General features: G+C 40.4%; 1 long non-coding RNA gene across 1 annotated transcript in view; it reads right to left on the minus strand.

Moving 5' to 3' along the window:
- Window positions 1-9,241: 9,241 nt before the first annotated feature.
- LOC110363192 (uncharacterized) overlaps window positions 9,242-24,113 on the minus strand; it is a 124,895-nt gene continuing 110,023 nt past the window's right edge. Inside the window, exons 4-5 of the long non-coding RNA XR_010468302.1 lie at window positions 10,712-23,740; window positions 9,242-9,906 (exon numbers count right to left, since the gene is read on the minus strand). This is a non-coding gene — a long non-coding RNA (uncharacterized LOC110363192). The remainder of the gene's footprint in view (window positions 9,907-10,711; window positions 23,741-24,113) is intronic.

Consider the following 24,113-nt stretch of genomic DNA (forward strand, 5'->3'; position numbering starts at 1 on the left):
AGTTTATGACCCAAATCTGGTTCCCATTAAACAAATACTTTTGCTGTGGTAAAGAATGCTTAGCAATAAGAAAATCATGGGTGGAATCTGAGGCTGCTGCACTCCAGTGAAACAACAGACGCTTACAGTTCAGCACCTTCCCACAGCAGTAGCCTGAAGGGGAAGCGAATGGATGGCATCAGTCTGAGCCAAGACAGGAGGCTTCTGGGAAGGTCCTTTCTTTTCCTGAAAACTGAGGTTCTGGCAAGTGTTCATTAATGTTCCACACAAGAATGGTCAACTGGCTGATAGTTGTGGTCTTCTCTGAAGAACCACAGAGTGGTTGAATAGGAAAAGATCCCCTTTCAGTCTGCAGTTGGCAGGTCTCCGTGACTGCTGGTGGAGATGAAGGAAGGAATGGAGAAGGTGTGTAGAAATCAGAGCTAATTTAATCTGAATTGTACAAGGGGAAAAAATCCTTTCTGATGAGATTTTTTTCAAGCCTCTGGCAACATGAGTTTGAAAGAATAAAGACAATAAATGAGCTCAGTAAGCCAAAGAAGTTGACATAGTCTTATACAAGACTGAACAGTTAAGTAAGCTCTAGATGTGTGAGCAGAGATCTCAGCCTGATCAGCTTCACAGCAACAATCCCTGAAAGAAATAATGTAATTGCTTTAAAGTAAAGATTCAGAAGAGAAAAACAATGAAAATATTCGAAACATAGTGTATTTGATTTTGATAGCATCCCTTATTTCTTTTCATATTACTTGCTGGCAATTTTTACATGTGAAAAACCCTGTTTGGCAATATTTCAGATTATATGAAAGATGTTATTGGCTGTCCTTGTTGGAGGGGAGGAATCAACTGAGGTGTTGTTACTGCAGCTGTTTGAAATGTGCTTAAGGCAAACATTCAAGGTGAGAAAAGACCAGTCATGGGAGAAAATAACATTTATTTCTGTCCTCTTGAGTTGTAGCTCCAAGCTCATTGCTGTGGAAACATGACCCAGCACATTGTCTTGTCTGACATCTGCACATCCAGCAAACTATGTCAATGCTAAGCTTTTATCTACACAGCAACTGACAAAAATATACTCCTAGACTCCTTATCAGTTTTCCCATTAAACATGAGACAAAGGGAAGGGAAGGGAAGGGAAGGGAAGGGAAGGGAAGGGAAGGGAAGGGAAGGGAAGGGAAGGGAAGGGAAGGGAAGGGAAGGGAAGGGAAGGGAAGGGAAGGGAAGGGAAGGGAAGGGAAGGGAAGGGAAGGGAAGGGAAGGGAAGGGAAGGGAAGGAAAGGAAAGGAAAGGAAAGGAAAGGAAAGGAAAGGAAAGGAAAGGAAAGGAAAGGAAAGGAAAGGAAAGGAAAGGAAAGGAAAGGAAAGGAAAGGAAAGGAAAATGCCATGCAGGGAGATACTGGTCCGTCTCCCAGGTGGAGATGGTGAGATCACGTATTATTTAAGAACTTCAGCAAGGGAAGGAGGTGAAGACTCATGGGTTCTTCTCTCAAGAAAGGGGTCAAAGCTCAATGGAATCAAAGTGAGTGAAGGTTGAAACCCGTTACCTGAAGTTCACTCTTTTTCATTCACTTTCAGTCTTCTGCTGAAAATCTATAAAAAGGCCATATGTAGAAAAATTTCCCCTTTCATTATTCATAATTTAGGCCTTTAATTTCTCATGGTCTTTCCTACATAGTGGCATCTGTAGCTTGCTCTTGATAGACATAACTTTGTCTTTCTGACCTTGACTGTGTCCAACTTTTTATACTTTACATTTAAGAGGCCAAGTTAGACCTCTGTGATTTTGCCAAGCACAGGAGAAACCAGGGGTCCAGAGAAAAAGGGAGTGAATGAGTGAATGATCCATAATCTCAGCACAGAGCATTTGCCATACCAGTCTCAGTTGTGGTATATTTATAATACATTCTTATAGGAGGAGCTAGAACTTCCCAGGTCACAGATCTCAGCTCTGATATGTATGCTGGTAACTTCCTTACTCCATACCGAGATGAGCACCAGTGTGTGAAATCACATCCTTCTGTGTCTGCACTTTCGGGAGAAGGAAAGGAAAGCGTGAGACAAGAAGGGAATCTGAAAAGTGTACAACCAATTTCCAGTCTAAACCATCAGGGACATGGCTGTAGGGAATGTCCTCGTGTGTGCCTGCTCCACAGTCTGGACATAGTCACTGTGACTGTCTCTCTGACGGCACCAAGTCAATGTTTCCATGGGATATCTGCCAGTACAGTCAGGGACAAATTGCCTTTGTCCTGATGGTGGGTTGCTGTTATTCTGTCACAGCTGAAAGATTTTTTTCCACCTTTGTATAGTTAAACCGTGCTCAACACTAACCACACTGTAAGGATGGAGAACCTGCAGTAACATCATGTGACAAACTTGCAAAACTATTTTATTTGTTTGACGATTCACTTCTAAATAGAAGTGAATTGTTTGCCTGAAGGATGAGGTAGAAACATGGTGCTTCAGAACAGAATGCAAGTTGGATCATTATACAGGGCATGTGCCTCCACCTCCATTCACTCTGTGCTTCCTGGTTTACCTGTATGCATAAATAAAGCAAGTTTTGTTAAAGCTTTGGCAAGCCTGTTTTTCCTGACAGAACTTTTTCATATTATTTTCCTGGCATTCCTGTCAGGAAATGCACTCACTGAAAAGATAACAGAATGTTTATAAGGAAAGGGTGACAGCAGACTAGCAGTCTCACAATATACTTCTCCAAACATGCCTTTCAATGACCAGAAAACTTTTTATGCTGGGAAATTTTGAAAACAGAGGATGAAGCTGACAAATATCAGAGGCAATATGCCAATGTAAAGGACTGCCAGAGCAGAGGGGTACTGGGCATCAATCTGATGACTGAGCTGAATCTTCTATAGAAAGTTTAAGACTGATTGATAAAAAACTCTGAGGCAGTACTACAATGGTATAGAGAGATATATTAAAAGGTAATGCTGAGCACTGTAAAAGGCTGTATATCTCAACTGGGAAGTAATCTTACTAGTAAAGGCTGTCAAATTTCCTTTCAGGAGGTGTTTCCTTTGTCTCACCAAACAGAAATCTGTCCAGACTGAGGCAAGCACCATCAAGCCTGTTGCTACTGCTAGATGGACTTGGGTTAGTCAAAACTCAAAGTGGAAAGCATCTTAATAAAAGAGTAATGCCACCAGTATGTATTGAACTCTTAGTATCTGGTTTGACATACCACAAAATACATTTTAGGAGGCCAAGTTGGAAAAGCGAATATGTAACAAGGGATTTTTTTTCCTCCTTTTCTCACTTTCCTTCCGCTTCCTGAATGTATTCTATTATTTAAATATTCTACAAGATATGCAGCATTCTCCCTCAATTTAAACTCTGGTGAAAGAGCATTAGAAAAAGTGACAAGACTATCATTCAAAGAAGAGGGTCACACTGGTGGCTTGTTACTTCATTTTCATGACAAAGATTGCATCTGACATTTAATACCCAACATCTTTCAAGAAATATAGTGAAGTGCTCCACCATTTTGACCTTTTCTTGGCTCTTTATTTCTGATTGGCTGATCCATTCCACCCTTTCCTAAGCATTATAGCCCTATCAATCAAGGAAATAGAGATTACAGTCCACTGTGAAACAATACACATTTAAAAGAGGCACCATTAAGGTTTTTAGGCCCCACATCTTCTGTGGCTTAGAATTGTTACAAATGGATCACTAGAAACTATTTCCCTTTTTTTATTATTCTCCAGCCTCTTGCAACAAATTAAGAAAATAATAAAGTCTTCAGGATTGGCAAAGATACTATGGCCACAGCACATAACCCTGTCCCTGGGCAACGGGTTTGCACAAGGAACAGATTCGGCACGACTAACCGAGGATGCTCATTGAAAGGCAGAGATTTATGCTCATTGAAAGGCAGAGATTTTTGCTCATTTGCAGATCTACCTTGTGCAACAGCAGCTTTATTTCTTTCTCTTGTTCTCAACGACTTTTTGCCCTGTCTGTGTACATTTTGGAGGGAGGGTAAGTGAAATCTAAATAACACTTTAAAAATATCTACCTGCAAAAAAACGTTAATCAGTAATACCTAGTTTTTTAGTGACACTGTTCAACTGCAGATCTCAAAGCACTTCCTAGAAGTCGGAAGGCATATTTTTAGGAATGCTCCGTGTTTGATACAGAGGTCACTGTGGAGCCAGGAGTGGAATCCAGTGTTCCCTGTTCCCCATGCTGAGTGATCCTCCCTAGGAACCAAAATCATTACTGGGTAAAGACACACTTTTGAGCTTGTAGGAAGGTAACAGAAAAAAATGGGGAACACTACAGAGCACCATCTGCATGTCCTTTATTCAGTATTGCTGTATTTTCTCACAAAAGAAACAGTGATTCATATACTACAATTCACAGCAATGACAAATAGATCAAGGAGTTTATAGCCCCTAGTGACTGACTTCAGCTTTGAATTATGTCCTGCAGTGACCAAACTCTTAGCCAAGTTACTGAAGATACAGTGAAGGACCACTGCAGTTGTCATACTGTTAATGCAACAGCAGACAGTGAACAGTTAAAGCAGCACAGCAAACAAAATGGATTACATTCATACAAAAAAGAAAAGTAAAGAACATACAAGATGGAAAAATAAGAACTTCAGGGAAGGTATTTTCAAAAATGTACAGGCAGCTATACAGACAGCCTGACCGAAAATCCATCTGAAATGGAAAAAAAAAATAAACCCCATACTTTTCATTGTTGCTGACACAGAGTCAGTAGCATGTACATGCCATGGATTCAGTTTTGCACTGAGGTCTTTATTTGCTCTGAAGTGTAATCGTCTATTACATATTGGACTCAAACATCTTGTGAGGTTTAAGGAAGCAGAGTAAGGTGTATGAGCAAACTGCAGTATTGCACGGGAACTGGATGCAGTTATGATGAAGGGAGCACCAAGTGAGTGAAGGGGGAGTTATTTCTGTGCAGCACTCCCTATGTCTTTGCTAGTCTGGTAACACAATAGTCATAAACTCTCTCAGAACATGCCAATACTGCTTGTTGTATCTGTTTTCCTTTTGAGCTAGGGTGAAGTCTCATTAAGAATTATTTTTAAAACTTCAGCTTTATTAGAAATCAAGTTCTTCAAAACTGATATTTTAATGGAAACTTATTGATTTGGATGAACTTTTCAGCAGGTTAAAAAAAAAAAAAAAGAGTTGAGGTTTTTTATTATTCAAGAGGTCCAAGTGTTTTGAGAATTCAATAGCCACAGCATTGTGAGTAGGGCACTCAGCTGAGATATCTTGGAGATGTTAACTCAAGAATATTAGCCCTGGTCCAGAAGTAAAGTCCTGAACTCAAATTATGGAGTACAAGGCTAATCCTTGGTGATGTGTTCTCCTCCACTTATCCTTCTCCACCACAAATAAACAACCAAACCCCAAGAAATCAAACCCAGAAATAATTGTATAAAAACTTTATTTCATTCCTGTGAGGAATGGAAGGAAAAGCCAAATGTGCAAAAAATGTTATGGGATGAGAATCCTTAGCCCCATGTTGTAGAAGAGGAAATTGCAGCAGATGAGAAAAGCAGCTTTTCTAGAGCTGCAGTACAAACTCCTGACAGATGGAGGGTTAAAAACTAGGAGCTTTTACTAATACTCACAGGGCTCATTTTTCTGGGGAATGTATTTACTGTCAGTCAGCCCAGTGTTTGCACCAGAGCTTTTCCCACAGAACATTTACACAGATAAACCTCCCGTTTCCCCTAGAGCTCCCTCTGTACCCCTCTGCCCGTGGTGGGAGTCCCTCTGGGAGCAGGATGTCAGAGGGATGTTCAGCTCCCAGCTCCAAGCAATGAGGACAGGGAGTAGACATGGTACTGGCGTACCCTCTTCAAGGTGTGCACATTGGCAGGACCAAACAGGGTGGCACCCTGGCTGGGATGTGACAGGACCTCAATGAGTGCTCTGACCAGGCCCAACTGATGAGGCTTGTGCAGGCTGCTGAAGTCCCCTCCAGCCCCTCTCACCGTGCTTTCTGCTACTCTTCTCTCTCCTAACATCTCAGAGAGTTGGGTTTGTTTTTTTTTTTAATCAATTGCTTTACATTTCATTATTCCAGAAACACATATTCCTGGATATTTGTCTTGCTATCTACCAACTGGAGAACTACTCATACACTAGTACTGGCTCTTGCTCCTGTCCCCAGTTTGTAACTGGAGCTAACAGTCTCCAGTTTTAATGTCAGTTTTATGTTGATCTTCTCTCTCTCTCTGACTGCCACCTTCTTTCTCCCTCTTTAGCATCTGTGGTTTTCCTGCTTCTTCCAGCTTGAAGTTGTGGTACTGGTGGCTGAAACCTGAAGAGATCCTGTCCTGACTGAAAGGTGCTCCTTTGAAATTCATTTGACCCAGGAAGAACTGAGACATTTCAAAAAGTGTATTAATTGAGCAATGCTCTTACTCTGATCTGGAGTGAATTCTGCAGCTTTAAGAGGGATTGGTAATTAGCTGGAAAAGTGTGCTTGAAAGGCTCATCTTCTGGACTAGCTTTGTTTTAAGTTGGTGATGTTAGGAAAACCTCTGCATGTTCTAGGCTTTGTTAAAAGCTCTGGGTTATTCACATTAACTTTGTATGAGCTACATATTGGCAAATATGGGCAGTTTAGGAAGTGCTTGCTTTGTTTCCAGAGTCTTTTGCTTAAGCATTAGAAAGAAAAATATACTTAATTTATATTTGATGAAAATTTTAAATGTTGTTTGGAAAGGCTATTTGGTTGAGATTCTGATACATTCGGTGCTGCTGAACGCTACCTTATTCTCCATTCCTTTCAGTGCTACTGTGTGGCTATTGTTTCTCTCTGTTTTTTATGGAACCTTTTTACGCATGTTCTGTGCACAGAACAAATGTTCTGGTTGCTTACTCACTCTTTGAGGTGAGGGAAAACATCTTCTGAAGTTCCAAAAACATCACAGCCTTCAACTCCCAACCCTTTCTGTCTTCTGTTTCTTTTGCTATTTTTTGTCCAAGGGCTATCTTTTTATTATTACATTGCTTACTGTTCCCCAAGGTAATAATATCTTAGTCCTTCCCATGTAAAATCAGAAGAGATGTTAAAACCTCTCTTGAACTTCAGAAAGGTTCCTTTGTTGAATTAAAATTCTGCCCGAGTGATGCTTTAACTTTGTTTTCTGAGGAATATTTGTTTGTTCATAGTTACTTTTGTATTTTCTGTGCATTTGTATTTCTCTGTTTGGTTGAGTTGTTTTCTGTAGGTGGTATTCAGAGTGCTTTTTTTCAGAGTGGGTAAACAATATAATCAATGTTGTGAGTGACATTCTTGTCATGAAAAGTTTTTTTCTCAGAGGAAGGTTTATGTGGCCTTCAATGGAGATGGGGATTAGTCTAACAGTGAGATGCAAGTTAGTCACAAACTTTGGTTAAAAATTCAGGTAATCTCTGTGGGAATTTATTCCATATCTGGATCCCCTCAGCCAAGCATGTTTGTTACCAGCTCTCATCTGTTTCATTTTGTGTGTTTTGAACCACAGCTACAGCGAGCTCAGATATCCCAGAATTCACCCTGCAGCTAAGTTCAGGTCCGTGATTCAGCTGTTTCAGGCCTTATGCTCCTTCCATCTTGGGCACCACAGCTCCTCGAGAAGTGTCCTGAGCAAGGGAAAGGCTTCTCATTGTGGAGCAACAGCATGCCTGCCCAAACCCGGAGAAGGGTTGATGGAAGCTTTCCCCAAAACACTACACAGGAATGGATGCTGAACCTCCTCTGGTGACTCCAACAGCCACTACTAACCCAACATGCCCCAAGGGAGGAGGCTGCCTGAACTTTAAGGTGGTGGTCTCTGTAGCTTGGGTTTTGGTGGTTTGAGTTTTTTTCTTTTTTGTTTTTGTTTTTGTTTTTGTTTTTCCTTTTTTTTAACCACAACATAAGTTATGTGAAACACTATGGGACTTGATAACACTCAGCCTTCAGGCTCATGCCTGAGAATGCACCTAAGCATAAGTTATTGCATAATAATCCAGCCATGTCTCATCTTATTGCTTAATAAAATTAACGTTGTGATATGAACCAAAATGTCTTCAAGTGAAATTGCAGTTTTTCAAGAGTTCAATTGAAAGGAAAAAACAAAACAAAACAAAACCAAACAAAAAATACTCACCCAACCAACCAAACAAACAAACAAAACCGAAAAAAAAACAACTAGCCAAACAGAAAAAAACAGGGATGTATCACTGAGGCAAAATATAACACTTTTTCATCTCAAGGTTTTATTTTTCCTTTTTACAAGCCAGCAACTTAGTTGCTTTTTGTTCTATAAGTAAAGTGAAATGCCTTTTTATATATACTATGAATTGTTTCATCATTCAGAAGCAAAGAAAAAAACCAGAAAGTTGAATGCACTCCTGGATTTTATCTTTAATGAAAAATACCTTTCCTCCAGTTTTGTGTAATGCCAGTAGTAAAAGGAATAGTACAGTGCTCTGAAGAAAATACCTAGGAGACAGGAACTTCTCTGTCACTCTCTTCTTAAAAATTTCCCAAAATTAAAGTGATGCAGGAGTTCTTCAGTGCTGTCTTGGTGACAAACCAGGGGACCTCTTCCCCTCTTACTTTAGCTGTGTACAAATAATATACACCAGGAAACCCTAAGCCTAAGATTGCAGTGACAAGGAGTGTGAGGAAGGCTGACTGAAGATGAAGAACCATGCAATATCAGTTAGGCTGACAGGAACACTTGAGAATTAAAGGTGATAGAGCACTTGTGGCAGGCAGCTTATTTGTTCTTTAATGCCTGTAGCAATGTGTAAAAGCTGGCCTTTTACTGGAGAAGTCATCCTGTCACAGAGTCCAAGCATATGGCCTTCTGCAGCTCAAAAAATTCTATTGGCTACTTAGAGACAAGCCACGGATCAAGCAAATGTTTTCCCATATGTATAACTCGCAAGTTACTTGATTTCTGTGTAACTTACATTTAGTTTTCTGTCTTTGCCTATGCTGTGGAAAAGATACAATTTATTCCTAGGCTAAAACTCAAAATGCATGTTCATAGTTTTGAGTGTTTTTATTTCTAGAATTGAATTATCCTCTCCCCCAGATGAATAATGATTACACTGCTCATACCAATTCTTGTCAAGACGGGAAGGTTGTTTAAAACCATCCATTTGATAGTTAATACACTAAGCCCATGAGTGGTGCCTTGGAGATTATTTTTCAAATTCACAAAACCCCCTTACAATAAAAAGTCTGAGTCTGAAAGCAGATATTTATTAAGGTAGGCCCAAGGAACCATAACACAGTAACTGCTGGGAAACCCAAAACAGAAAAGACATAGAGATCTAGAAGTACAACCGAATGAAACAATAAAAGGAAGGGTGTCCTTTTGTCAACCTCCTGTATGTGCTGGAAAGAAAAAAGTTAATTTTAATCAAAATCAAAGACAGAGAAACTGCTGGGTCTGCTCTCTACATGCCTTTGAACTGGCCTAAGCATGCCCCAGTCTAGGCTGGGAAACATGCATGCACTGGTTTGAGGATTTCACAATTATGAAAACTAAGGAGCCTTTTGTTTGTATACTTTGTTTAGTTAAACGTAGCATGATACGCATCTTGTCAAAGAGGATTTCGAGAGCAAGTCTTTATGTACTTTTAAAAGGCAAGTAAACAGACCGAGAGACACAGACTGGTTTATCTCCCCAGCCACCATACTAGGAAAGCAAACTTACTTTTTTCTAGGTACTACTTTTTAATTGGATTCTTTCCAGTGTAAGCTCTACAACAATCTTTTCATGTGGTCTTGCAAGACTTCCATAGATGGGTCCAGTAGAGGGTCTTGGTCACCATTTGTGGGAGATATCATGCTACAGAAGTCATCTTCTGTACATTCTCCTTTCTGCATTGTTAGTATCCACTCTCAGGCCTGGGGACAGAGGAACAACAGGGCAGTCAATGCAACTGTCCCAGAGTGCTAATATGAAGTGGATATAAAATGCACAGTTTGCACAATGGGGAAGAGTCCAACATGAATAGCTTAGAAAAAATCCAAAACCTTGGATAGAATGAGGAAAAGAATTAGGTCACTGACTCTAAGCCAGGAAAAATACACACAAGAGGAAATTAGAACAGCAGAAGTATTTCATATTAGCTCATCCAAAGATTTAACGTGCATGGGCAGCAGTATGTTCTGTCTTCTGGCAAACTATTATGAACAGGAAAGACTGTTAGGAATTTCTATGCCATCTCTACAATGTAACCAGTTCTACCCAACAAATTACATATGTGGCAGTATACATATGATATGAAATATCCTTTAAGCCTGAAAGCCAAATTCTGGACTTACCCTAATGAGAAACAGCACAAAGCCTGCTTGTTAAGCCTTTTATACTATACATTACACATACGTTGCGAGAATATTATCAAGGTCGAAAAGAAGGTCCCAAGGATGTTATTCTCCTCATTGCACATGTGGATATTTAAAAGATAACTTTTTTTCCTGTTAAAATCACTGACTCAGAGGCTGGAAGGAAGCCACTGTGGTTTCCAAGGCTTCATTTTTTTCAGAAGATGGATGAAGTATAGGACATGATAAGTAACATCGTCTAGAAGCCTTTCCCTGGTTCATCAAGGGTAATTATTGGAAACAATCTGCATGGATTTACAAAAGGAAAATTTTGCCACCTACATTGAAAAACTCTGGATAAGGGAGAGCAGCAGAGACCATTTACCTTTATTTCAGTGAGGCCTTGAGATACTCTTCCACAGTGTCTTCATAGCTTAGGAGTGGGTGGACGCAAGGTTGGTGGACTGCTGGACTGGCTTGAAGGGTTGTACTCAATGGTCTGAAGCAAAGCTGGTGGCCAGTTATGAGTGTGTTTCTTGAGTCAATACTGAGGTAATATGTGTAACATCTCCAACAGGAACCCAAGTGATGTGAAGAAAGGCACCTTTAGCAACCTCAAGCATGACACTAAACTGGAGGAAGCAGCTGACACACTGGAAGGCAGGACTGTCACTCAAAGGGATTCAAAGTCTGGAGAAATGAGACAGTCATGAAACCCAACAAAGGCAAACACGGAGTCCTGCACCTGGGGTGGAATAACCTCATGTGACAACAGAGGTTGGGAACTGTTTGGTTGGATAGCAGCTCTGCAGAAAATATTCTGGAGGGTCATGGTGGACAAGATGAACATGAATGAGCAGATTATTATTGCAGCTATGAAGGCTAATCATATATAGCAATAAGATAGCCAGCAAATCAAAGGCAGTGATTATTTCCCTTTACTTATCACTCATGAGCTCTTACCGGGAATATTCTGTATGGTTTGGGACATTTCCATATAAGGCAAACTGGAGAGAGTCTTCTGGAGGCACAACGAGAGAACAAAGGGTCTAAAGCATGGGAAAAGAGAGGCTAAAGGAAAAGGATTTATTTAGCGGCAGAAAAGAGGCCTGAAAGAGACCATCCTCTGCTGCCTAAACTGGATCATAGAAAGCAGTTCTCAGAGGTGCACAGTAAAAGACAAAATGCAGTGAGTGATCACACACTAGTGCTAGTATCTGTTGATCATGGGAATGCCCATGCTTTTCATAAAAGCAACACTTATGAAGTGGTTCTAGCACTTCAAAGGCACTTTGAATTCACAACTCTTATCTTGCAGGAAATATTCTAACCCCTGAGCAACTCACCCCAGTTTAAAAGACACTTGCTCAGTTCACCCCAGATCAGTTTCTGAAACCTCTGTTGGAACAAGCCAGTGTACAGGAAAAAAAGTAAGAATCATATGGCCAAGAGTGCAAGCAAGTAGGGACTGACTCTATACTCAATTGATTAAGACATTGGGGGAAGTGAAAAAGAACTGGTGACAATAAGAAAAGGGGAATATCAGAAGATCACTGCTCCCCAGTATACACATTTAGAATGTGAGAATTATCAACTAAATGATCCAGAGAGAACAGAAAAATACATGGGTCTTCTCTCCTAGTTTAGATAATTTTTCATCTGCTCCCCAGTCAATACAAAGGGGAAGAAATAATAGAGGAAAGAAATAACAAGAGAAATAAAGTGGGAATTTACATTTAAGAGACTGGAGAATTGAATTCTGTCCCTTTTTCAGCCATAGACTGTCTATGTGATACAAAGCCAGACACTCAAACCAACATTTCACAGTCAGTGACCCATAACAGGAGTCGTATGCTTGACAACCTGAGATCTACTATGGAGAATACTGGTCCGCTTCCAAGTATAACTGGAGCCAGTGGGAGCTGTGTTGTGAACTTACAGGCTACAGATATTTAATGCTCCCAGGATCACTCACTGCACCCAGGACCAACTGTATGGAGGACGTCTGCCCATATTGTTCAGCACAGCTTCCAAAACAGCATGGACTTCTCCACAGTGTCTGCTTGGACTAGTTCCTGGCCTGGCTTAACTCCTGTGCTCAGGAATTGTCAAAGAGTAACTGGCATGAGCCAAAACCATGTCAGGAACTGTTCTAACAACTTGGAACAAGGTTTGAGTGATCACCAGAGCATAAGGCTACAAGGGAAACAATGAGAAAATAAGATATTGAATAAACAGTTGTGATGCATTTGCTGCCCTCCTTACTTAGTAAACATAGCTTTCCTGTGCTACCCTTCCAAATTAATCCTTCAAATCTTCCCTCTTTCCTTTATTTTCTGAGCTGTTGAGTAGGTATGTGAGATAAGATCTCAGTGTGCTACCGATCAAAATCAGTAAGATCCCCCATTAATCTTCCTGCCTGTTTTCTTTATCTGTTGTGGCATTTTAAACTTCTATTCCAAACTCTTTGTGGAAGGCCTCACTTCATCTCATATTTTATAGCACGAAATCCAGTCAGGACCCAACCCAGGCTAGAACTTCTTTGTAATAAATAATAAAGATTGTCAAAAATGATAAGAATGTTTTTGAACAACTGAGTTTTTAAGACAGATGTGTTGCTTTAAATTATTCAGTTCTTTAATTTACACTTGGCTTTGCCTCTCAGTTCAGAAAGCCTCACCAAAATATTTTTAATGCTGATTTAGATCATCAAATAAAAAAAATCTTGTGCTTCCCTAGTTCAGGGGATCTAGGTTTGAATAGTGATTGAGGTATCTCTAAGATGTCTCTCATTCGTCTGTTTTAGAAATGACGCCTTGAGGCAAAAGGAGAGGTCCAGAAGCACTAGCTTCTTCAGGTCAGGCTAACAGACCTCAAGCCCTTATACTACCTTCAGTTTTTCCCAGAACATCTTCTTGGAGCTGGCACAGGCCCCAGTGTGATGGACTACTTTATGACCATGTCACATGTCCTCTGTGCTAACCTGCACTGATTAAGCTGATAGATCAAACATATGTCAAATAAAGGGGTGTCTTTTCTCTGCAAAAGCCATATTTTGATTGCAGCTGTAGACCTGTCAACACTCAGATATTGAGCATACTTACTCCTCTTCCACAATACGACATACCAACTAGAAGGCCTGGGAGACCAAGCACAGAGATCCCCAATGCCTGGTGTACCATGCTGGAAGTCAGAAATGCCCCACTCTGAAAGAAGAATCTTGCATGTGGATGGCATGATGGAAAATCCTTCTGTCATGAAAAAATGCCAGCTTTTTGCTGAAAGGAAATGTCAAAAAATGTTTTTGGGAAAATTGAAGTAAATCTTTACAAAATCTTAATCATCCAAGCTGCCAGCTGCTGGGGAGCCAAAGGCATACTAGGCCAAATATCTGGGGAGCTGTTGATTCAGAGGGGTTAGGAATGTGTCTGCCTCAGAGGCTGCATATACCAGGGAGCCCTTGAGCAGGAGAAATCAGGCAGAAAGCATCAGCTCCTGTATCATCAACACTTTTTTTCACTAGAAAATACCTTTCAGCACATTTTTAACAGAATCTAATTCTCAGAAACCCTGACAGTGACACTATTAAGTCACCCTGATGCTGCCAGATGTGAACATCAGTCAGAGGATGGAGCTCAACTTCATAAAGGAAGAGGGAGCAGGACGTTGAGAGAATTCCCACATCTCTAAGAAAGGCATGTACCGATTCTAGGTCTCAAATGCTCTTTGCCACTTATACTATAGCAGAGAAATCAGTTATCAGCAGTAGATACTTTTTTTTTTGCAGGGACTAAAAAGGACATGATAGAACAAAGCATGACTTCTCTATTCTATTTGGCAGTCCAAGCCAGAGTGGTCCCTTCCAGAAGGAGTGAAGCCAGCACCTCCTACAAGGTCAGAGGCACTTTGCAGATCATGCTGCACTGATCTGTGAGGTGGCCTCACTGCAGAAGTTTAGGGCATTCACAATTCAGGGTAGAGTTGAATGAATGGGTGCAGAGCATCTGAGTAACTGTAACTTTATTCAGATTATATCCTCTCACTGAGCCTTTTGAGTTTCTATGTCCTTCTTTGCTTAATAGGAGTTCTCTTAATTTACATGTTGACTCAGAGCTGTTACAAGGTCAAAACATTCTTTAGGCATATGGACAGTGAGGGCCTGATAAAGACAACTGCAGTAGAATATTTTTTTCTAAGCCCAGACAGAGGCCAAACCACTTTTGTTGGAATCCTACACCCACAGAGTCCAGACTTTGTTGTTATCATAAACTGCCAAGATAGATTGCCTATGGCATTTCCTCAGTGGTATAGGACACAGATTTATCACGTATGACCACAGTATGGACAAGTCCTTCAAGGTTTGGTCTCATCTTCCTTCCTTCTGTATGACCTTTCATCCCACTTTCTCTTTTCTCCCTGGCCCCTGATTCTCTCCAGATAACATCTTCTAAGAACTTCAAGAACTGATCTTTACCTCCATCTCACACTGTCTCTGCTCTTTCTATGGTTGCAATCCCTCTGAATTCACATTATCCCCTATTTTAGGCCAAAGGAAGGCCTGAAGCTCAAAAATCAATAGGGAAGTGCAAGCAAAGTAGCACAATCCAGACCTAGCCACAGGCAGCTGCTTTTATCTTCCTGAGATGAAATGTCATTTCTGTAACAAGTGCCTTTTCGTTTGGAATCCATCTTTTCAATGATGAAATAATACTTCTGAAAGCACCACATCACAGAGGATGGTTTCTTGGGGATACAGTGATAATAAGCATAACAAGTGATGGGATAATCTCAGCAAGCATTTAGTAAGGTAGGAAGCACAATACCTATTCAACCTTTGATTAGGTAGAAAGCTTCAGACTGGGATTAAGACAAATCTTTAGCATCCATGACATTTCTGAAAAAGGCAGCCAGCTGCTGGAGGATATAAAGAGTTACCAGCAGAAACTCAGAGACTCCAAAAAGCCCTGAACATTTTTTCTCCAAAAAGACTTATCCTGGACAAAATCTTATAAATAGTATAAAATTAATTTTAGTTATTTTCCTCAGAGTTAGTAGTTTCCCCTTTCCAAATCCAAGGCAAAAAGATCTCTGTTCTTTAAATCAATCAGATCTCACTCTTGGCCTTTCATCTTCCTGAAAGATCCCACAACAGTATTGCCATCCGCAGACTTAAATTCTTTGAATTCAAGTGGCTTTGCCCCAACGTGCATATAATCCCGCAGTTGTCACTAACAGGATGAGTCATAATAAGGACTTAAAATTTTGGAAAACTGAAATTCCGTTTTCAACCCTTTCTTAAATAAATAGGAGGAACACAAACACAGCTAAAAATAAAAGGAATTAAAAAAAAAAAAAAAAAGAAAAAGTTTCACAGTAATTTAGCATCTCTGCTTCAGCTACCATCAAGCATTATGCTTCATTGTGGAGTCATCTAGCACACCTGGGTGACTAATTTTTCTTTCTAATTTGTGTAATTCCTGGGAGAAAAAAAATACCTCATTATGTTCTGCAATACAGTAGCATTTCTGTAAGGTGCCCCAAAATACCTAATCATCACAATACTTTCATTTTATTTCACTAAAATGAACAGGCAGGCACAGAACATATTTAGTTTTTGGCTTTTAAAAGAACAGTTGGCATTCACAATTTAAAGTATTTCTATTATTTCAGCTAAGATGATTAACAGAAAACAACTGTTGTCTGGCAGATTGTATTTAAAACTGTGCTATTGAACACATCCCAAATTACTATGAAACAAGTAATGTACGAGGAATATACCGTTATATACATTTCAGGCAGGAAAATATCTGCTAAAATTTAAGACAGGTAATTGTGTAAAGTTCAAATAATACTGGCAGAAAATCCACCCATTTTGCTAAATCCACCACTTTGAAAATATAAATGCTTTTCTTTCACAGTAGAATAGATCTAAAAGTAAAATAAAAAATGCACTCAGCCTTTCTGCCTTTCTTGGTGTGCTGTGGAAAAATATATACATATATATATATATATATATATCTGCTATGAGATTAAGTTTGGAAACCAAAAGGAAACCTGTTTAAATACTGGTTTAACCATCAGAAGGACAATTTAAAGATACAAATGAATATGATTGTGACCATTGTTCTTGGGTTCGTAATTTCATTGGCCATGAAAACAATTTATACCAAAAGGAGACTGCAAGCACAGTTTAAGCCTTCATTTAAAACCAGGTCTGGAGTGCCACAGATATGCCAGCTGCCCCCACACCAAAAAGGGGGGGCATTCTGTGAGTGGGGAATTGGGACAAGAGAGTGGCAAAGCAGAGGTGCTCAGTGCTGTGTTACACACTCTGATTGCATCCAGCATCATGTGTCTTAATTTTATCATTAGCACCTCTCTTGACCCCACAACCTCCTGCTCCCCGTACATAAAAACAAGGGAATGTGAAGAAAGGGCACAGCTCACTGCTCCCTGTGGGTCCGGGCAAGGCTGGTTCTGGGCAGACATGGCACCATGTGTATTCCAGATGCATCTAGGGACAACCAACATCATGGAGGCATGTCGTGGGGCTGTGCTCAACATTATTATGTAAGGGAGACCTTCAGCTTCAAATACACAGCAATTGGCATGAATTTAAATGAGACACTAAAGGGAATTAGCTGCAGAAAATTAACGCCAAGTGAGATGGTTCTAAACACAACGTGCCCAAACGCCTTGTCTGAAAAACAAAAACCCGAAAGTAGATATTCATAATATTAAATTGCAAGCTTGTGTACATGGTGTCTGAACTCAGCACAGGCAAGTTGTCTCCAGCCATCACACACAGGCTTGCACACGCTCACATGCACACACGCAGACACACACGGAGTGGTGCAGTTCAAATGCAGATGTAAAAGCATTCTGCTCACTTTTCCCTCATCACGCTTGTTAAATAGGTCAAAATAATGAAAGGACATACATGAGAATGCATATGAACAGATGTGTGTGCCAGATTTAGAACAAGCATGTGAGTGTGAAGATAAAGCCTGAGTCTGGATTACCATAAAACCAAACAAAAATGCAAAGAAATGCACATCAGATTTCACAATTTATTGTTTGACATTCCAGCCCAATAAGCTCATTCTTCTTTTTTTTTTTTTTTTATGTGTAGTTAGAGACGTTTCTAGATACCCTGTATCATATTTTCTGCATAGATATAATATTTTATTGATATTCTACTCAATCTAAATTTCAATTTATAGTGATACTTCTTTAACAAGAAAAGTAGTGTATACCACCACTAACATTAGTAAGGTAGTCCATAAAAAAACTAATTGCCTACACATTAAGCAAAATTTCTAAGTGAGAAGTTTCTGTTGTTGCATTGCAATTAACGTGAAAAATAATGCACTGCCAGGGGCATAAGAGGCATAACCAGAATCACTAGGTATGGATACTGATTGGCATGCTATGGTAAAAAAGTTGTGCTTTGCATGGTTTTATAAGGAATTTAAGAGCTGGAATTTCAATTCATAAAATGGGAATTCTTAATTGGGATTACTTGAGGCAATTTTATGGCCCCAGATGCAGTACTGGAGCATTAGAACTGACAGAGAAATATTCACCAAAATTAGTTGGATTTTCTTAGTTTTTTCCTGCTTACCATTTGTGAGCATGTTTTCCTAGCTACTCAGCAACCAAACATATTGGAAGAATATCACAGGACCAGAAAGGGCAAATGTTATGATTTATTAACAAAATATTGAATATGTGCATGCAAATTCCAAGTTTGCAGATGCATCACTCAAGAATCTTTGTGAGTAGGATTCATATGGATCTCTTAATGTTAAAGTTTAGTACCTGCCATTAGTCAGACAGATTGTGTGTTAAATACATGCTTAGATCAAATTATGCAGACAAATTCAGATTTTTGAATTCACCATGTTACAGGACATGTAAGTACAAATAAAATAATACTCTAGTATTTAAAAATAATTTAATTTCAGGTTTTTTATCATTTTGGCAGAAGACAGAGGGAGTGGGTGAGATAGCATTTGATGACAGAATTATTACCCAGATCTACATTTAAGCTACCTAAATAATTCATCTCCACACCAAGTATGTCTTTCTGAAAACTTACTGCATGTCTTCCCTCTGTGACAAACGTGTTACACATCGTTATTTCAATGTTAATTGCAGTGGAGACCAGATAGGGGAGCTCAGAGTGCCTACTGTGCAAGTGAAAATTGTTTGCCCTATTCAAAATCAATAGTGCTTGACGTGGTAAAGGCTAAATACCATGAAGAACAGTGAATGGCTTTCAGTCTTTAGTGCTGATAAACAAATTCATTGTTTCTATTGTTTATTTTTAGAATTAAAGCTAACCTATTCCTGTTAAACCTAGATATACGTCAATCAGTTGCTATATGTAAAGGAAGAAACTATGTCAGTTAGATCCACAGGGGAAAAAGACCAAAGAGTATTTAATCTATTTGGCCCTGAAAAGAAGTTGTTCATTGGACAGGAAAATTGTTGAGCAAGCGTAAGGAGCATATCTGAGTATTATTCATTATTTTTCCACTGAAGCAAAGACAAAGAAGGGATTTTGAAATTTTTTATTGCAGTAGAAGTTTACACGGGATTGCTGAAAACAAAGTGCTAAGTAAGTGCTAGAGAGATGGGTCTCCTTTCATCTAGATACAGACAAGACCTGGAGAGCAACACTTTGTGCTTGCTGTCAGCTGTATAATGACAATAAACTGGATCTGCAAGCAGACTGAAATGAAAAAGTCACAGTCTTTGGTTTGCCACAACCCAAGGCTGGAGAGCCAAATGTAATACAGAACCCACAGTGAATGAGAGTGATGATCAGATGCCTCTGTCTTTCTGAAGGAAAAAATCATGTCTGTATTGCTTAAGAACTAAGCAAGAAAAAAATATTTTTGTTATCTTGGTCTGTCAGTTGTAGTCCAGTTACAAAATTGAGCAGGCACTAAATTTGTACTGCCCTGTAGGTAACTTTGGAAAGACACAAGACACATTTGGGAGGTATAAAACTAAATGAATTCACCACTTGAAGATGAGGACTGCCGTTTAGCAAACACTCATTTTTAATCAACCCTTGGATGCTTCTATACCAGTATCCTTGTCCTGGTTTCCCCATTTCTTGAAGGGCTCCTGGCGCCTTTCTCTGCCCTTGACCCTCAGCTCCTATTTTCTGTGCCAAAGTACACAGGTGAATACACAAACACAGACATGCTCCTTTTCAAAATCCTTTTCAATGAAATGTTTTTCTTCCTAGTCATCCTAATAGGCTACTAAATACCTTTTCTCCCACACACACCTCAAAACTTCCCATCTTTTTTCTGCATAACACCCTAATCAGTATCATCTCACAATCAAAATCTTTTGTCTATGGCTGGTTGTGGCTGGGAATGTTGGTTTAGGTGCTGGTTTGTCAACCAGGTTGCCATTTCTTTGTACACATGGGCTGCCATATGAGTTGGTGATCATCCCCCCTTTGAATTTCTGTCCTCTCTTAACGTGAAAGGCAGAGAAGTTAAATGATACTCAGAGCTGAAATGGAGGCTGCAATGTGCAGCAGCTGCACACAATAGAGATCCTAATAACAAATAGAAATCATAGAAATAACTGCATCTCATCATGGCTACAGTACAACAATAGGGAGCAATTATTTTTGAGATACATTAGGAGAATGAGAATAACACTATTACAGTAGTGTGATACATACAGTTCCTACCCCAGCTGTGTTATGAAAACACCATCAGGTTTATGAAGCCCCTGTGAGGTGTTAGCTTATTTTCTCAGTGCAAAGGAAGAACTATCTCCAGATGTATTTGCCAGGGTTATCCCCCCCCCATGAAAATATATTAGAAGAGGAAGGTTGTTTTTCAGTTTATGCATCAGGCACTACACATCTAAAGATAAAATCAACTAGTTTAACTGGGGCCAGAAGACAAAATCCAAAATCTGGATTTCAGAGAATGTGAAACTTGAAGTTCTAAAACCCCAGGAAATTCTGAATTCTGGGCAAGTCCCTTTTCAGTTTTCAGATGTGGGGATTTTGCAGCAGCAGCAAGAAATTGCCAGTCCTATTATTTATGTGCACACTTCCCTCTGAGCTAGGATGGGTGCTTTTGGACTGAGCATGCATCCATCAGTTTTGGATTAAAACTAGGGGATTTTCCTAAATTACCACCAATATGCTATGTATGTTCATAGGTGACTCCTATAAAGTCACTGCTTACTTTTAAACTACATACTGTGTTCAAGATTGTAATCAGAGTATTAGACTCCTGCCATTCCTGTCTTACAGGTCACTACGAAGGTCTTTTACTTGCCCCCATACACTAACTTGTGTTATGAGTCTCATGTTTCATTACTGCTTACATATTTCATTTCAAATACTACAAGTACCCTTCAATACATAGTGTGTATTCCATAACATTACAGGACATTTCTTTTTAATTTTTATTTTCCATCTGGAGACCATTTTAAATAGGATTGTTTGTAATTTTGTTTTCAGTTTACAGATATCAAGACATCTCGACACACGCACTTCATACTTCTCAACAAGTGTTTTAATGGAAATAAACATGATATGCTGCAAGTGAAAGTTCTAGGAGAATGAGGCAACACAGGACAGCTGTGTCTGGGATGAAAAACTTCTCAGGAAGGAATTCTTTCTGCAGCCTGACGTCTCCCTTAGCAATCTCTGGTCATCTCCCCTGTACTGGACCCCTTGAAGTGGCCAGAGCTTTAAACCCAGAGAACTCTTGCCCCAACTGAAACAAAAATCTTAGGGGAGACTAATTTCTGTTGGCCAAACCTTCTGTGGGTAGCCTCTTGGCAGCCCCTCTCCAACTGGATCCCTAGGGGCTATCTTCCTCCTAACCATCATACTCCAATCCTAAACCTAGACATTCACTAAGCCTTAGACCAAGACCAAGCCACAGAAAACCATGAGTTGGTTTGGCAGCCTAATTGCTATTGTACTTCTGGGCAGATTTAAGTATTTTCTCTCTTCTAACTTCAGTCTCAACCATAACCGAGGCAATGACTAAGTTGCAAATTCTCCTCTAAGATGATCTTCACCTGAGCTGCCCTTGGGGTGCACACCTATGGTAGGCTTAAGCATAGAAGAGAGGTAAGGGCCAGGACTTCAGTTGTGTTGACATTGCAGAGAGGCTACCAAATAAAGGCTTGGACAACAAAAATTTGTGAAATTTTCTGTCTAGGTGGTCACCTGGAGTCTCAGACTGATGTTCAACCTAGGTTTAGGGTAAGAAGAGGGACAAAGCCAAGGGGTCTAATTGGAGTATGGTGCAAAGAGGCTGTCTAGGGGAAATTTAAGCAACAAAAGAATTATCTCATGATTTTTTGTTTGCTTGTTTTGGGTACAGCTAGTTTTGTCTGGGGTTAGGTCTATGGCTACTTCTAGGGAAGAGAGTAAGGAAAGATGCAAAACATCGTGATACAGTTGTGATGGAGTTGCAAAGAGGCTGTCAAGGGAAAATTTGAGCAACAAAAATAATTTTCTCATTTCATTTTGTCAATGGGAAGGGTGGTAAAGGCTTCAGCCACTTCTAAGGTTGCAGCTAGTGCAAGATGTGAGACAAAACCTAAGGGTCCAGCTGGAGCAGTAGACTGTAGAGGGGCCACCTATGGAAGGTTTGGCCAAAGAAAGGGCCGAGGCTGGAGGTCCTCATGTAAAGCTCAGCCCCTCAGTTAGGGTTAGGGGTTAGGAGAAAGACGAAGACTCAGGTCCTGTTGTGGTAGTGTCAGAGAGAGGTTGCCAAGGGGAGAGCTGAGCAACAGAAAGACTTCTTGCCTGAGAACTTTTCCACCTGGGCCATTGCTCAGGGTCTTGTGCTACCTCTCAGCCAAAAGAGAGGTTTAGTTTTCATATTATGCATTTAAAATGTGAAAATTAAATAAGAAAAAAAAAAATGAAAGTGTCAAAATACTCAGCAGATCTTAACAGAATACATCAAATTAACTATTTGTCTTCTTCAAGAGAAATATAAATCTTGCAGCAACTTTCGTGTGGTTGTAAAACAAAAACTACTTCTAAGGTAGCTGTACTATAGCTAGAGCTGGTAGCACACTTCGGGGTAGTTTCACTGACTAAGAAAGGATCAGGACTATCCTTGCAAGGGTCCATTTGAGGCCCTCTTTTATAGGCAGCTCTCACTGGGGAAACTAACTTAAGGAGAATCACAGAATCACAGAATGTCAGGGATTGGAAGGGACCTCAAAAGATCATCTAGTCCAATCCTCCTGCTGGAGCAGGAACACCTAGATGAGGTTACACAGGAATGTGACCAGGTGGGTTTTGAATGTCTCCAGAGAAGGAGACTCCACAGCCTCCCTGGGCAGCCTGTTCCAGTGTTCTGTTACCCTCACTGAGAAGAAGTTTCTTCTCGTATTTAACTGGAACCTCCTGTGCTCCAGTTTGTATCCATTGCCCTTTGTCCTATCATTGGTTGTCACCAAGAAGAGCCTGGCTCCATCCTCATGACACTCACCCTTTACATATTTATAAACATTAATGAGGTCAAAAAACTTCAGCATCAAATGATTTTGCTCCTCAGCGGCTGAAAGTCAGCATTTTCACACTCAGGAAGCCACCAGATGTGACAGATGTTGATGCGTTACAGAGCTTGCTGCCACTGAACAGAGAAGGTCCCAGCCCTTTGTTCTCCATATCTCCTGGCAGCACTCACCTACCTACCGCTCTCCAGTAGTCCTTCTGCTGCCTCTCCAGTCCACTACTGAGTTGGACCAACTCAAGGACCTAGCAGAAATGCAGCCCAGCAAAAAAAAAGTGTAAAACTTTTTGCTGGATTAGTGAGTCAAATTGTATCACATGGGTTGAAACAAGAGGCAAAGCTGAGGAGCAGGAGGGAGATTTGATGTCACAGCCACGACAGGAGGGAGGAAAGAGAGAGAAGCACAGAGAGAAGGGCAGCATTGGGGAGCAGGACCATCGCTTGAGGATGCAGCAAACAATTTCAGCCACCTCGTCCAACTGCATGTTGGTGGTGGCCTGTGCCAGTCCAAGAACAGCCCTGCTCTCCCCCAGCTCCAGAAGCCCCCTTCCCATGCCTCTGTCACTTCTGGGCCATTGTAGCCTCCTAACTCAGAAAAAGGGGATGGTTGTTTCCAACATGTTAGAGAGTGAGACAGCATAGTGCAAGGCTGGAGTAAAACCAGCATGTCCTGTGGAAGAGGACCTCATGGTGAGGCCCAGGATGCAAGACAGTGGCTGGTTTTGGTCAGCTCAGCACCACGGTATGGGAGGCCAGAGATCCCAACCCAGGAACTCCTGCAGCAGTCTGCTTGCTACTCACACAGCTTCTTCCTCTGCAATCTGTCAGCTGGAGAGATGGCTAATTGCTGGGTCATTTTGCAGTCCTCTGGAAGAGCTGAGCTGCACAGTGACAGAAGAGGGAGATGAGGAGAAAGAGGAGTAAGAAAGTGAGCCTGCCTAAGTTTTAACCTGGTACAGAGTTGTGCTGGAACTGTGGAGCTAGAAACTGTTCTCAGATCCAGCAACACAGAATGAGGCAAAAGGTATTAATGATTTTGATGGTGAAGCTCCCACATTAACTGACTGGCTGCCTCCTGAACCACATTCTGTCTCTCTCCACAGCTCTCACCACCTGATCATGACAGCTTTGATGCCTTTCATTTGAAGTTGTTTACAAGGAATGATGATATTCAGACAGTATTATGTACTTCTTGTAGAGTATCTCAGCAGCTGTCACTTGGACAACTGTTAAAAAACTCAGGTTTACGGCATT

The sequence above is a fragment of the Columba livia genome, chromosome 1 (assembly GCF_036013475.1).
Source record: "Columba livia isolate bColLiv1 breed racing homer chromosome 1, bColLiv1.pat.W.v2, whole genome shotgun sequence".
Taxonomy (NCBI): Eukaryota; Metazoa; Chordata; class Aves; order Columbiformes; family Columbidae; genus Columba; species Columba livia.